The sequence below is a fragment of the Oryctolagus cuniculus genome, chromosome 3 (genome assembly GCF_051225735.1).
Source record: "Oryctolagus cuniculus isolate XC-2025 breed Fujian yellow rabbit chromosome 3, ASM5122573v1, whole genome shotgun sequence".
NCBI classification, from domain to species: Eukaryota; Metazoa; Chordata; class Mammalia; order Lagomorpha; family Leporidae; genus Oryctolagus; species Oryctolagus cuniculus.
Genome location: NC_142869.1, coordinates 164,472,566 through 164,484,630, shown reverse-complemented (window position 1 = coordinate 164,484,630; position 12,065 = coordinate 164,472,566). Strand labels below are relative to the sequence as shown.

The 12,065-nt window shown below is 54.6% G+C and overlaps 1 long non-coding RNA gene across 3 annotated transcripts; it reads right to left on the bottom strand.

The window, feature by feature from the left end:
* Nucleotides 1–4,705: 4,705 nt before the first annotated feature.
* LOC138849115 (uncharacterized) lies at nt 4,706–11,595 on the bottom strand. 3 transcript variants are annotated; one of them, XR_011387534.2, is made up of 2 exons: nt 11,314–11,595; nt 4,706–5,093 (listed from the first exon to the last, which is right to left on the bottom strand). It is a non-coding gene; the product is annotated as an uncharacterized LOC138849115 (long non-coding RNA). The 3 variants fall into 3 exon arrangements; XR_016231289.1 differs by lacking the exon at nt 11,314–11,595 and adding an exon at nt 5,819–6,125; XR_016231288.1 differs by lacking the exon at nt 11,314–11,595 and adding an exon at nt 5,306–5,612.
* Nucleotides 11,596–12,065: the final 470 nt, after the last annotated feature.

The window sequence follows — 12,065 nt, the reverse complement described above, 5'->3', positions numbered from 1 at the left end:
TGTTGGCTAATTGTCCAAAGGAAAAAAGAAACTTCCTGTGGCAGGTGCTGTGGCACAGCGGGTTAAACTGCTTGGGACGCCTGCATCCCATATCCGAGTGCCCACCCAGCTTCCTGCCAGTGCACACTCCAGCAGGCAGCAACAGATGTCAGCTCAAGAATGGGTGCCTGTCACCTTGAATTGAGTTCCTGGGCCTGGCCCAGCCTCGGCTGTTGTAGATATGTGGGGAGTGAACCCCTAGGATGGAGGATCTGTCTCTGTCTCTCTCCCTTTCTCTCTCTGTCATTCTGCCTTTCAAATAAATGCGTCTTTTTAAAAAAAAATCACCTTGGGCCAACACCGTGGCTCACTTGGTTAATCCTCTGCCTGTGACGCTGGCATCCCATCTGGGCACCGGGTTCTAGTTCCGGTTGCTCCTCTTCCAGTCCAGCTCTCTGCTGTAGCCCAGGAAGGCAGTGGAGGATGGCCCAAGTGCTTGGGCCCTGCACCCCATGGGAGACCAGGAGGAAGCACCTGGATCCTGGCTTCAGATCGGCATGGCATGCCGGCCATAGTGGCCATTTGGGGAGTGAACCAACGGAAGGAAGACCTTTCTGTCTCTCTCTCTCTCTCACTGTCTATAACTCTACCTGTCAAATAAATAAATAAATAAATAAACCACCTTGATGACAAGAGGTTTTGCAACCTGGAGTGGAAGTTAGGGTCCTACCTCTCTGGGAACCTGGACAGAGGGGTCTCTCCTCACTGATGATTACATGTCACAGAGACGGTGCCCAGATCCTGAGACAGGGCTGGGTCACAAAGTTGGCCGGAGGCTTATTAACTTTAAAAGATGGCTGTCTGGGGACTGGCCCTGCGGTGGAGCAGGTTAAGCCACTGTTTGCAGCGCTGGAATCCCATATGGGTGCTTCCTTGAGTCCTGGCTGCTTCACTTCTGATCCAGCTCCCTCTTGATGTGCCTGGGACAGCTGTGGAGGATGGCCCAAGTGTTTGGGCCCCTGTCCCTGTGTGGGAGACATAGAGGAAGCTCTTGGCTTCTGGCTTTGACCTGGTCCAGTCCTGGCTGTTGTGTCCATCTAGGGAGTGAACCAGTGGATGGTAGATCTCTCTCTTTGTCTGTCTCTCTCTGAGACTTTTTTTTTTTAAGATTTATTTTATTTATTTGAAAGAGTTACACAGAGAGAGAAGGAGAGGTAGAGAGAGAGAGAGAGAGAGAGAGAGAGAGAGTCTTCTATCCGTTGGTTCACTCCCCAATTGGCCGCAAAAGCCCGAGCTGCGCCGATCCGAAGCCAGGAGCCAGGAGCTTTTTCCGGGTCTCCCATGCAGGTGCAGGGGCCCAAGGACATGGGCCATCTTCCACTGCTTTCCCAGGCCATAGCAGAGATCTGGATCAGAAGTGGAGCAGCCGGGTCTCGAACCGACGCCCATATGGGATGCTGGTACTGCAGGTGGCGGCTTTACCAGTTATGCCACAGCACTGGCCCCTCCATAACTCTTTCAAACAAATAAGTAAACCTTTTTTTTTTTTTTTAAAGATGGGTGTCCATTTCAAAGGGATACAGAAACAACTTGGTACAAAGTTTCCCGAAGTGTGTGCCCTAAGAGTGAAAAGGGAGGATTCAGGGTGAACGGAGCCTCTGAATTGTAATATACTTTAGCCTTTACAGAAGTCAGTGTGGGACCTTGGGTAGTGCCTTAGGGGGAGGCCAAGGGAATGTCTGGCCCCAGGGGCAGGCGCTGGCCCACACTCGGGTAGAGTTAAGCTGGATTTGATCTTACGACCTTGCGTGTGCCTTTTGGAGCCTCCAGCTCTCAGATAGCTTTGCAATTAACCCCAGGCGTTGGCAGTGACGGGTGGTCCCCCCACCACAGACCTCCTGACCCTGTCGGGATCCCGTGTGTCCACAGCTCTCTGCAGCCAGCTGTCTGGGGATGCAGGCCTCGGCTGGGGGCAGACCATGGGGCTCCTGGGCTTCCCCCCTCCTCCCTCCCTGCACAGCTTCCAGCTTTTGCTCTATTCCAATTAGACTCTAACCCACTGGAAGCTGCAGCCAATTCTGCGGAAAGTTCAGATCTTGAGGGAGTTCATAAAGTAGGCTTTGCTGCTAAATGTTCTCCAGAAAGGAACAATTGGGGGTGGGGGCTGGGGGCTCGCAACACCCAGCACAGTCGCCGCTCGCTCTTCCCAAGATCTCTGAGTGTAGAAGTTGCAGTCATGGAAGAGGCACCCTGGAGAGGGGCGGGAGTGGGTGGGGGTGCTGCAGGGGGAGCAGACAGGCCTCGGGGAGCCTGGGCAGGTCAGGGGACGGGCTGGGGGACGGACAGCGGGGAGGTGCAGGTGCCTTGGCTGTGCCTGCTCTGTGACAGCCAATTCTAAGCAGCACCTTGGATACTGGATGTGTGAGTGGGGGATGGGGTGGGGTCCCCTTTGGTGTTTGTGTTTGGGAAGCCTGGGGAAGGAACCCGCATTTCTGCACACACGTGGTGCATCCCTGTCTGGGCGTCCCTGTGTGCGTGCTTCTGAGACTGGGCGGACGGGAGGTGTTTCTGCAGGATTCTTCCTGGCACCCCTCAGCCGGCAGCAAATCTGACGGTTTCTTTGTCCCAAATGGTGTCAGAGAGGGAGGGGCATTGAAGCCAGGGGCTGCGGTGACAGCGAAAGCTCCCCCTGCTGCCCCTGCAAACTCCTTCCCAGCTTGTCTTCTGGTTGGTGCCCTGTTTCACTCTTTCATCTGGCTTTGAACTTGACAGGCCAGGACTCCCCGTGTGCCATGCGCCCTCGCTTCCGCAGGCCTTCGCACCTGCCCGTCTCCCTGCCTGGGAATCCCTCTGGCTCTTTCTTCATCTGACTAAATTCTGCCCCTCCCCAGGGATGTCACTTCGTGCAGGAAGCCTCCCCTGACCTCTCTGGAGAAGGAAGGAGTCCCTTTTGGGGTTCCTGGCTCATCCAGGGTGTGTCTCACTTCTAGCCCTTGCAACGCCCTGTTCTGCTCCCTGGTTGACTCGTGTGCGTGTCTGGGTGCACCGAGAACGCCTTGAGAACAGACTGTGTCTTTCCTGCCTGGCTCTTGGCAGAGCATGTGCTGGGAAATGAATGGGCCTTGGGTAATGGCGCCCCACCTTGGCAGAGCGCATCTCCATTCACCCAGCCTTCTCTCTCTGTGCATCCTGCCAGCAGCCCAGCACCACAGAGGAGACAGGTGCTGGGACCCCTCTCCTCTGTGAGGTCCCCAGGTCTCCCGGGGATCAAAGGCAAGAGCCACCTCTACCTCAGAGATGGGGCTCATAGGGCTGAAGTGGCTATGGCTCAGGACAAGCAGGCTGGAGAAGACTTGCCTACATTTTTATTTATTTATTTTCAATTTATTTGAAGTGGAGAAAGAGGGAGAGAGAGAAAGAGCGCACTTCCATCCAGTGACTCACTCTCCAAATGCCTGCAACAGGCAGGGTTGGGCCAGGGCTGGGCCAGGGCGAAGCCTTAGGCCCCAAACAGTCTGGTTGCTGGAGATGTGAGTGTGAGATGGCGGGGAGTGGGATTGTTGCAGACACAGATGTGAGAGGCCGACAGCATATAGACCTGTGGGCTCTTGGTCCTGTTGAGATGCCTTTGGCTTGGCCCCCATTCCCTCTCCACGCTCAGGTCCAGGGACCCACTCTGGTTTCCCTGGGTAGGTATAGTAGGTGGGACTCCACAGAGAAGCAGAGCCATGGTGTGTGTGTGTGTGTGTGTGTGTGTGTGTGTAGTCAGGGAGGATGGCTGGGTGTGGGTGCATTAAGCGGAGCTGTGGTATGGAACCAGTGCACACAGTTGTGGAAGCTGACAAGTCCAGCATCCGGAGAAAATGAGCCACGAGAACACAGGCCATGCACCTGTGGGGCTGCCGGCGCTGCTGGGAGGAGGCGCTCCCCTCCCCTCGGCGTCCTGCCCTGACGTCACAGCCATCACAGCCCCTGAGGCAGGAGAAGAGACAGCGGGGTGCTGGGTGTTCCCCTCCACGCTTCAGCCCAGAAGCACCCTCTGTCGCTTTCTCAGTCAGCAACACAACCCCTGATCGGGAGGGCTGCATGGCTATTTGGTGAGAAATCAGAGTTTCTGCCGCAGGGCCGCTTGTCATCTCTGTGCTGGGAGCACAGTGGCTCCCTTCCTACTGTCTTTGAACCAAAGGAGCTGCCCCAGGACAGCTCGGATCCCTAAGGCTCACCCTGGGGCTCCCTGGGCGCCCTCCGGGATTGCACAACCCGAGGGGCTCTCTGAGGGTGTGACGCTTTGGGGGGGCCCTTCCTCTCCTCTCTGCCTGAACAGACGCGAGCGGTACCACTTCCTGACACTTTTACCCAAAATGCAACAGCAGCCCTCCTCTCTGGGTAATGCTGAGAACGCTGAGTCTAGGCCCGTTCTCTCTCTCTCTCTCTCTCTCTCTCTCTCTCTCTCTCTCTCTCTCTCTCTCTGTTATCCACTCATCCTTAGGACATGGGCTGGCTATATTTTCAGGCTATTAAAATGTGTTCCTTCCAGGATGTGGTTTGTTAACCACCATCCATCAAGTGTTACCACCGACATCCCAGTAGCCCATAAGCTGTTTATTTCCTCTGAGTCTCCTGCCTGCCCCCCCTCCAATGGACTGCCCCCAGGGAGTGGCTGATTTCAATTGCTTGGCTCACCAAAGGCATTCATAATTAAGGAATTCATGTCCACTGGGACCAGTGTTCTTTAAACAAATTTAAATGGAGATTTTTATTAAAACAATCAAGGACAAATACTAGCAGGTATTCATTTAAAGCAGCTGGTGTGGTTGGAGCTAGGTCTGCAGGACTAGGAACAGCAAAGCCTAAGCCAGACTCTTCATAGCTGGTGTTGCTACTTTGTATTTAGTTTAATCCTGGTTCCCTCTCCCGCTTAGGTAACATGAATTGAGCAGATCTTTTCATCTTGGTGGGCACGCACCGGAGGTCCTCAGAGTCCTGGTCTACAGCATCTCTTTAACCTCCATCTGCAGTGACTAATTTAGGACCCTTTCCAGATCCTTGCAACTTGTCAGAAGATCTTTGGTTCCTTCTGAGTTTCTTTGTCTCAGCCTCTGCTTCCCGGTAGTCTGCGGGGAGAACGAGATGGGGATTATAGTAAGACGCGACGTTTCCAGAATACTTACAACCCAAGCTGCCTTTTTCTGAATCAGCAGGAGGATTTTCCTCCCCTCTGACTCCCTTTCTGGGCCTGGGCTCTTTGCTGAGTTTTGTTATCTCTGATATCCACAGAAAGGTCCCTAGCAACCAGGCTGCTGATAAGGGTGGATGATAAACCAACCTCCTGGCTCTGCGAAGCCTGCTCTTTTGTAGAAACAAAGCAAGCCACTGCAGAACAGGAGTTTTGAAGTACGTTCCAGCAGAGACACCAAGGGACTCCCACCGGAGCAGCCTTGCCTGCTCAGCAAGATCCTAGGAGGAGCTCTCTGCCAGTGCTGGTGGCGGCTCCCGGGGGTCGGCCCCAAGGCCCTTCCGCCCACGTGCGGTGGAGCAGACTCAACACGGCGAACTTCCGGCGCGCACAGAAAAGCGCAGGCTGCAAGTTGGACATCTCTGGTCGAAGTCGGGCTGGCTTGGGCCTCACGGGAACTTCTAACAGAGTTGGAGGGCGAGGGGGCGGAGCTAGGAAAAGCCACAGGCAGGGCTGAGCCCTCGGTCTGCAGGTGTGGCCGGAAGTCCGGAGTGTCTTGGCTGGGCTGTGCACCTGCTGGGTCTTTGGAAGGGGGCTTGAAGAAGCCTCCGGTGGGAAGGGAGCTCTTTTTGTTTTAGTAAGACTCAACCAAGTTGAAGTTACCCCACGCCATCTTTCCCATCAGCAGTGTGCCGACAAAGCCTCCTGCGCGTGGCTACAGCCGTCCTGGGAGCTGGTGTGAAAACAGCCAGTGGGAGCTGCAGGTGTAAAATCGTTACTGATCATGGAGTGCCTGCAGCCAGCCGGCTCTCTGTGAAACCTTTTCTTCATGACTTTATGTATTAAGACGCACAGGGTCTTCCTCGGAGAGCTCATTGTTTTGGGAACGATCAGGATGGAGAAGGATTCACAGCACGGGTCACGTGGAGAGGACAGAACCCCGGCGTCCGGAGCACCGCTCCCCCAGCCCCTTAGCCCAGGGGGAGCAGCACCTGCCTCTGGCGTGGCTGCCGCGGGGAGAGCGCCACGGTCCACACGCATTCCCCTGTCTTGTTTTACCCTCACCATGACCCCATAAGGGATGAAATTATTGCCCCCATTTGACAGATGACACCACGGAGGCACAGAAGGGATGAGGCTTTGCTCACCAAACGCAGCTGGAAGCTGGCAGAGAGCTGTGTTCTGCCCACGTCCAGTCTGACCGTCAGCCGACCCAGGCCCACCCTTTGCTTTCCCCGCTGAGAGGCCGGGGCAGGGTTCAGAGGGTCTGAAGCCCTGTGGAAAGCTGTCCGTCATCCTGCCAAATGGATCAATGTGTAGAGATGAGAGTATGAGCTCTCCTCTCCCCCTTAGCAGTCTGCAATGTAGTGGTTTCCACCGCAGCTGTGGCCGCCACCACAGAAAGTCACGGACCGGGCTGCTGACACAGCAGAAATCCACACTGTCCCCACCCTAGAAACCTGAGCTCAAGGTGCCCCCGGGGGTGGCTTCCGTTGAGGTCCCTCTGTCTGCCTCCCAGACTCAAGCCTCCGCCTGAGAGCTCACCCTGCCCTTTCTCTCGCCCGCTTGCCCTGGTGTCTCTGTGTGCCCGGCTTTTTCAAGGACCAGATTTCCTTAGGATTCTGACTGTCTTCAGCCCTGATGGTTTCCTTCAAGGCTCTTCCTCTAAATAACGCCACACTGCGGCTGGGGCTTCCAACAGACGGACTTTGGAGGGACATGCAGTTCGGTCCAAACAGATTCCGTCTCTCCTGTGCAGCGGACACAGCAGTGGGCATAGTCAGCGGCCACCCAGGGGCCAGCGTGGGGGGATGGGCACCACCTCCCTGGAAACCACATGGGCGCCCGACCACTGCTCCGCTGAGAATTCAGTACTTTCTACAGAACGTCGCCACGGTCTCCTCCAGCGCTCTGCACCCCAGCAGTTACAAGTCATTTTCACTTCGGCGAAAGCTTTTGAATTTAACATCTCAGCACAGGGACTGAAGCTCAGCTCCCTCTCTGATCAAAGCGCCCATCAAAGTGAGAAGTTGCTTTCCAGGTGGGCGTTTGGTGCAAGGATTTAACTCACGGCTCGGAATGCCCACGTTCCTCCCGTACCGGAGCACCTGGCTTCCAGTCTTGCCTCTGCTCCTCAGTCCAGCTTTGTGCTGGTGCACACCCTGGGAGGCAGCAGGTGCTGGCTCAAGTGCTTGGGTCCCCACCATCCAAGGAGAGATTGTTCTGGGCTTCTGGCTTTGGCCTGGCCCGGGCTTGGCTCTCGTAGGTATTTGGAGAATGAACATGCAAGTGGAAGAGTCCCCGCCACTGCCCCTCTGTTTCTCTGCCTTTCATATATATATATATATATATATATACACACATATACACACACATATACATATATATACACATATATACATATATATGTATATATATATAAAACAAATAGTTTTTAGAGGTGTATTTATTTATTTGAAAGGCAGAGTCACTGAGAGAGAGAGAGACACACACACACACACACATACAGAGAGAGAGAATCTTCCATTCACTGGTATATTCCCCAAATGGCTGCAATGGCCAGGGTTGGGCCAGGCCAAAGCCAGAAGCCTGGAGCTTTTTCCGGGTCTCCCATGCAGGTGCAGGGGCCCAAGGACTTGGGCCATCTTCTACTGCTTTCCCAGGCCATAGCAGAGAGCTGGATTGGAAGTACAGCAGCCAGGTCTCGAACCAGCACGCCAGTGCAACAGGCAGAGGCTTAGCCCATTATGCCACAGCACTGGCCCCAATAAATAAGATCTTAAAAAAAAAGTTCAACAAGTAAAAAGCAAAAGACTCTAGTGGGAATAAAGGAAAGCGCTATAAACAATAATCAAATGGAAAGAGGACCATTGCACCCATATGCAGTAAATTTCAAAGTAGTTACAGGCCATTAAAGCATTAAACCATTAGCTTGACAAAGGTATACAACAAAGTCTGACAAAACTGTATTTGCAGCAGTCCTGATTCACAGAGGACTCTTTTTTAATTTTTTTAAATTTTTTCCCTACCTTTTTTTTTTTTTTTTTTTTTTTTTTGACAGGCAGAGTTAGACCGTGAGAGAGAGAGACAGAGAGAAAGGTCTTCCTTCCGTTGGTTCACCCTCCAAATGGCCGCTCCGATTGGCACACTGCGCCAATCCGAAGCCAGGAGCCAGGTGCTTCTCCTGGTCTCCCATGCTGGTGCAGGGCCCAAGGACTTGGGCCATCCTCCACTGCCCTCCCGGGCCACAGCAGAGAGCTGGACTGGAAGAGGAGCAACTGGGACAGAACTGGCACCCCAACTGGGACTAGAACCCAGAGTACTGGCGCTGCAGGCAGAGGATTAGCCTAGTGAGCCACAGTGCCGGCCTTTTCCAACCTTTTTAATTTTAGCTCCCACATAAAAGGGAGCCCGTGCGGTTTCCGCCTTTCTCACAGAGTCCTTTCACGTGAGTCTGCTCCGGCACACCACCACCACTCACCTCTCCCGTGGTCACCGGGGCCATTTGGTGGCTTTTAGTTTGGGTCTTTATCAGAATCAGGTTGACTGGGGCCTCCTGGACTCAGTCACACAATCTGATTTCCGTCCCCTTCGTGAACAGCTAGTACATCTGGTAAACCTTCCTAACGCAGACAAACTGCTCATGACAGATCAGGGGCTTCCAACTGGCCGTGGGAATTTGTGGCGCTGCATGGGAAAAGCCACTAGTTCATCAAGGCCAGGCCAGGGTGAGACTGGTGGCAGGTGTACAAGCTGCCCAAGCCTGGGCTACCTTGTCCAGACCTGGACATTGCTCTCTGTTTTATTCGACAAAGGCTGTGGGGGCCTCCACAAATGCTTCCTCCTGCCCTGCTGCTGACAACAGGTGGTCAAGGTGATGGACAAGTTCCCCTTGGGCCCTGAGTGACCGCCTGCCCTCTGTGTGTGGACACATCCAGGGAGTTCTCAGTGCAGAGGCAGAATTGAGATGGTTCCAAGAGGTAGGCTCTGGAACATTCCAAAGTCCAAGTCCACGGCCAGGCTACTGGAGTTCAGAGTGAAACAGTGGTCTGGAAGCTGACCTTGGAGGAAACTGGGCTTGGAGGCAACACACTCCCTCCAAATACAAGTGGGATATGCAGCAGGCTTTGGACCTGGAGTTCGATGGCACCTACAGGGACTGGCACGGTGGAGCAGGGACACGCAGAGCGGTTCCCCCAGCTCCTTCCCTGACTGCTCTGGGCAGGGGTCGGGGGACAGCGTGGGGGAACGGGCCCTTTACCTCCCTTGCCTCCTAGATGTTCTCTTCTCTCCCTTCCTCTGTTGTCTGTTCCTTGGGTTACTCCCGAGCCCTGGGTGAGCCAGCCAAAGTGGTCGTGAAAATACTAATAAGCTGATTTAAGAGAAGAGTCCAGCTCTTCGGGCCTTTGGGCAAGACCCCAGCTGGTGCTTCGCTTGGTCAGCTACCAGGCTGCAGGCAGACTGGCAGGTCCTGCCCGACTCCACTGCCTGATTCGTGTCTTACCTTCCAGGGTATCTACAAGCACTCCCGCGAGGGAAGCCCGCCTTTTCCCGCAACAGAAAGGCTAAATGGGAGTGGTATCTTCGGGACCCTCTCTCCCCTCTTGGGTTTCTCTGAGGCAAAGGAAGGTGGGCACAGATGACTTCTCACGTCCACGTACCCATGGGGTCCCTGGCCAGTGCTCTCCAGAATGTGCGATGACCTTGGGGCCATCTGTAATGAGCTAGCCTTGCCCTGATACCTCCATGCTCTCTTGTTACTTACGGGGCTATTCTGAGGGCTGCACGAACTTAAAAAAACTATAGCTGAGCACCTACTCTGTGCCAAACATAATAAGGACATTAAGAGGCAGGAATCTGATCACCGTTTTCTGGCTGATACCAAGACTCAGAAGTTAACAGATTTGCCCACAGACAGCAAGTGCCCAGATTCCAGCCAAGGTCTTTTTAAATGCTGGACCTTGCATTTTTCTACTGTGTTATGTAAAACATTGCATCAGTTAGATTGGGCTGAGTTACAAGTGACCCCCACCCTCAGTGGCTCCTAACAGGAAGTTTGCCCTCAACCTCATGGGTGGTGCATGATTGACATGCGTTGTGTGGCAGCGGGGGGGTCTCCATGGCCTAGTGTCCCATGATCACGCTGGTGAGGGCAGGGCCAGCAGCCTCACCAGGCCCCACCCCAGAGGGCAACGGAGCCCTGGAGGTTCTACAATGAGTAGTGACATGCCCTGGTGTTGGATGGACACGCATGGTTCCACCCACAACTGGCCAGGATGCTACGTGGCCCTTGCACTCCACAGGAGGGAGGAGGTACACTGAGAATGGAAAGGAGCCGGTGAGCACCACTGGGACCCACCAGGAGGGCGTGCCACGGGGCTGGGTCCCCAAACATTCAGCTGATTTACTCTACGCCCGTCCCCTTCCTCAGCCTCCAACAGATCACAGTGGAATCAACAGGTCCCTCCTGGTATCTCCAGCTGCAGGCTTGCTCTCTTCACTGGTTTGCAACTGGATGGTGGGATGCTGCCAGTAGTCCACGCCGGGGTCAGTGTGTTCCGGGGACGGTCTCCATCCGTCATCCCACGGGGGCTGCAGGTGATGGCCCGCCCTCACACACATGACACACGACTCCCTCCCGTGGGCATCTGATAGGCTCAGGGCTACAGGCAGCCCCCATGTCTGGCAGCTGCAATTCTGCTTCTTCGTCTTCCATACAAGGAGGCATATCGGTGCAAAGGAATGGCAGGGGCATCACCTTAGAGAGACATGGGGCCAGTCCTAATTGCTTTTCAAGAAGTCATCAACCATTGGGACATCTCAACCTGTTTATTATTAGTAGCTGATTGCCTATGACACACCTCGTAGCTGCTCCAGGCACGCGGCATGTCAGGACTCCACGGGGCAGGATCGCTGGTCGTGATGCCTCCAGAGCAGCCAGTTGTGAAATGATGCACCGTGCCAATTAACTGGTTGTTTGATTTGCACCATGCCCAAGAATCGATTGGAGAGAACATTGCGTCCACACGAACTGAACTGGCCAGGGGTCCGGGCATTGTGTGGACACAGCCAAAGGATCAAACCTGTGAGCACAGCGCGCTAGCGTTCACGGCGCACCAGGTTAGACCGGGTGGAATCTCTAGAAATAGTTCCCATACCTTCCCGTGGTGTCACGGACGAGGAACTTGAGGAACAGCCAGCGTCCACGCCGTACGGCTGCTGACTATTGTCTCGGGGAAGAGGGCAACGCGGACACGTCTTCACCCACTGCATTTTTCACATTTTCTGAAGCGATTTCAGCGTCGGATGCCCGCAGAATGGCACTGCACACTGTTCTAAAAGTAGACAGGAATTTGAGAAACACCCGTGGCGCAATTGTTCATTGCTTAAACTCGCTGCTGACTCATGTGCCCTCCGCCACCAGCGGTGGCATCCCTCACTCCCCAACTCTTTCCCGACTCTGGTCCCATCCTCCCAGCGGGGCTGGGCGACGGGATGCAGTGACGTCACTGTCGCGAGTCCCCATTGGCTGGTGGTGGGTGGGGCGGGGGGGGGGGCGGCCCCTGCTGGGAGTCCTGGGCACATGGCTCAGCCTCCTGCGCTCCAGGCAGAAGGAAGCCACCACTACCAAAAGTGGAAGAAGGAAGTGCAAGTTTTCAGGCTTGGTTTGTCCTTTGAGTAGAGGACAAACGTGCCCGCTCCAGATAACTTTGGCAGGCGCCACTTCAGGTGTCAGGGAAAAAATAAGTCCCGTGGAAGCCCCCGGCTCCCTTTGCTCCCGCTTGTTTGTGAATTTCCCTTTTTTCTCATTCAACTCAGGTTCCTGGCTCTCTTTTGTCGGTTGAGTGGTGGGCCCTTTCATCTCCCTCCCTTTTTCTAGTCCGCTTCAGAGGCTTGTTGCTCCAGGCAC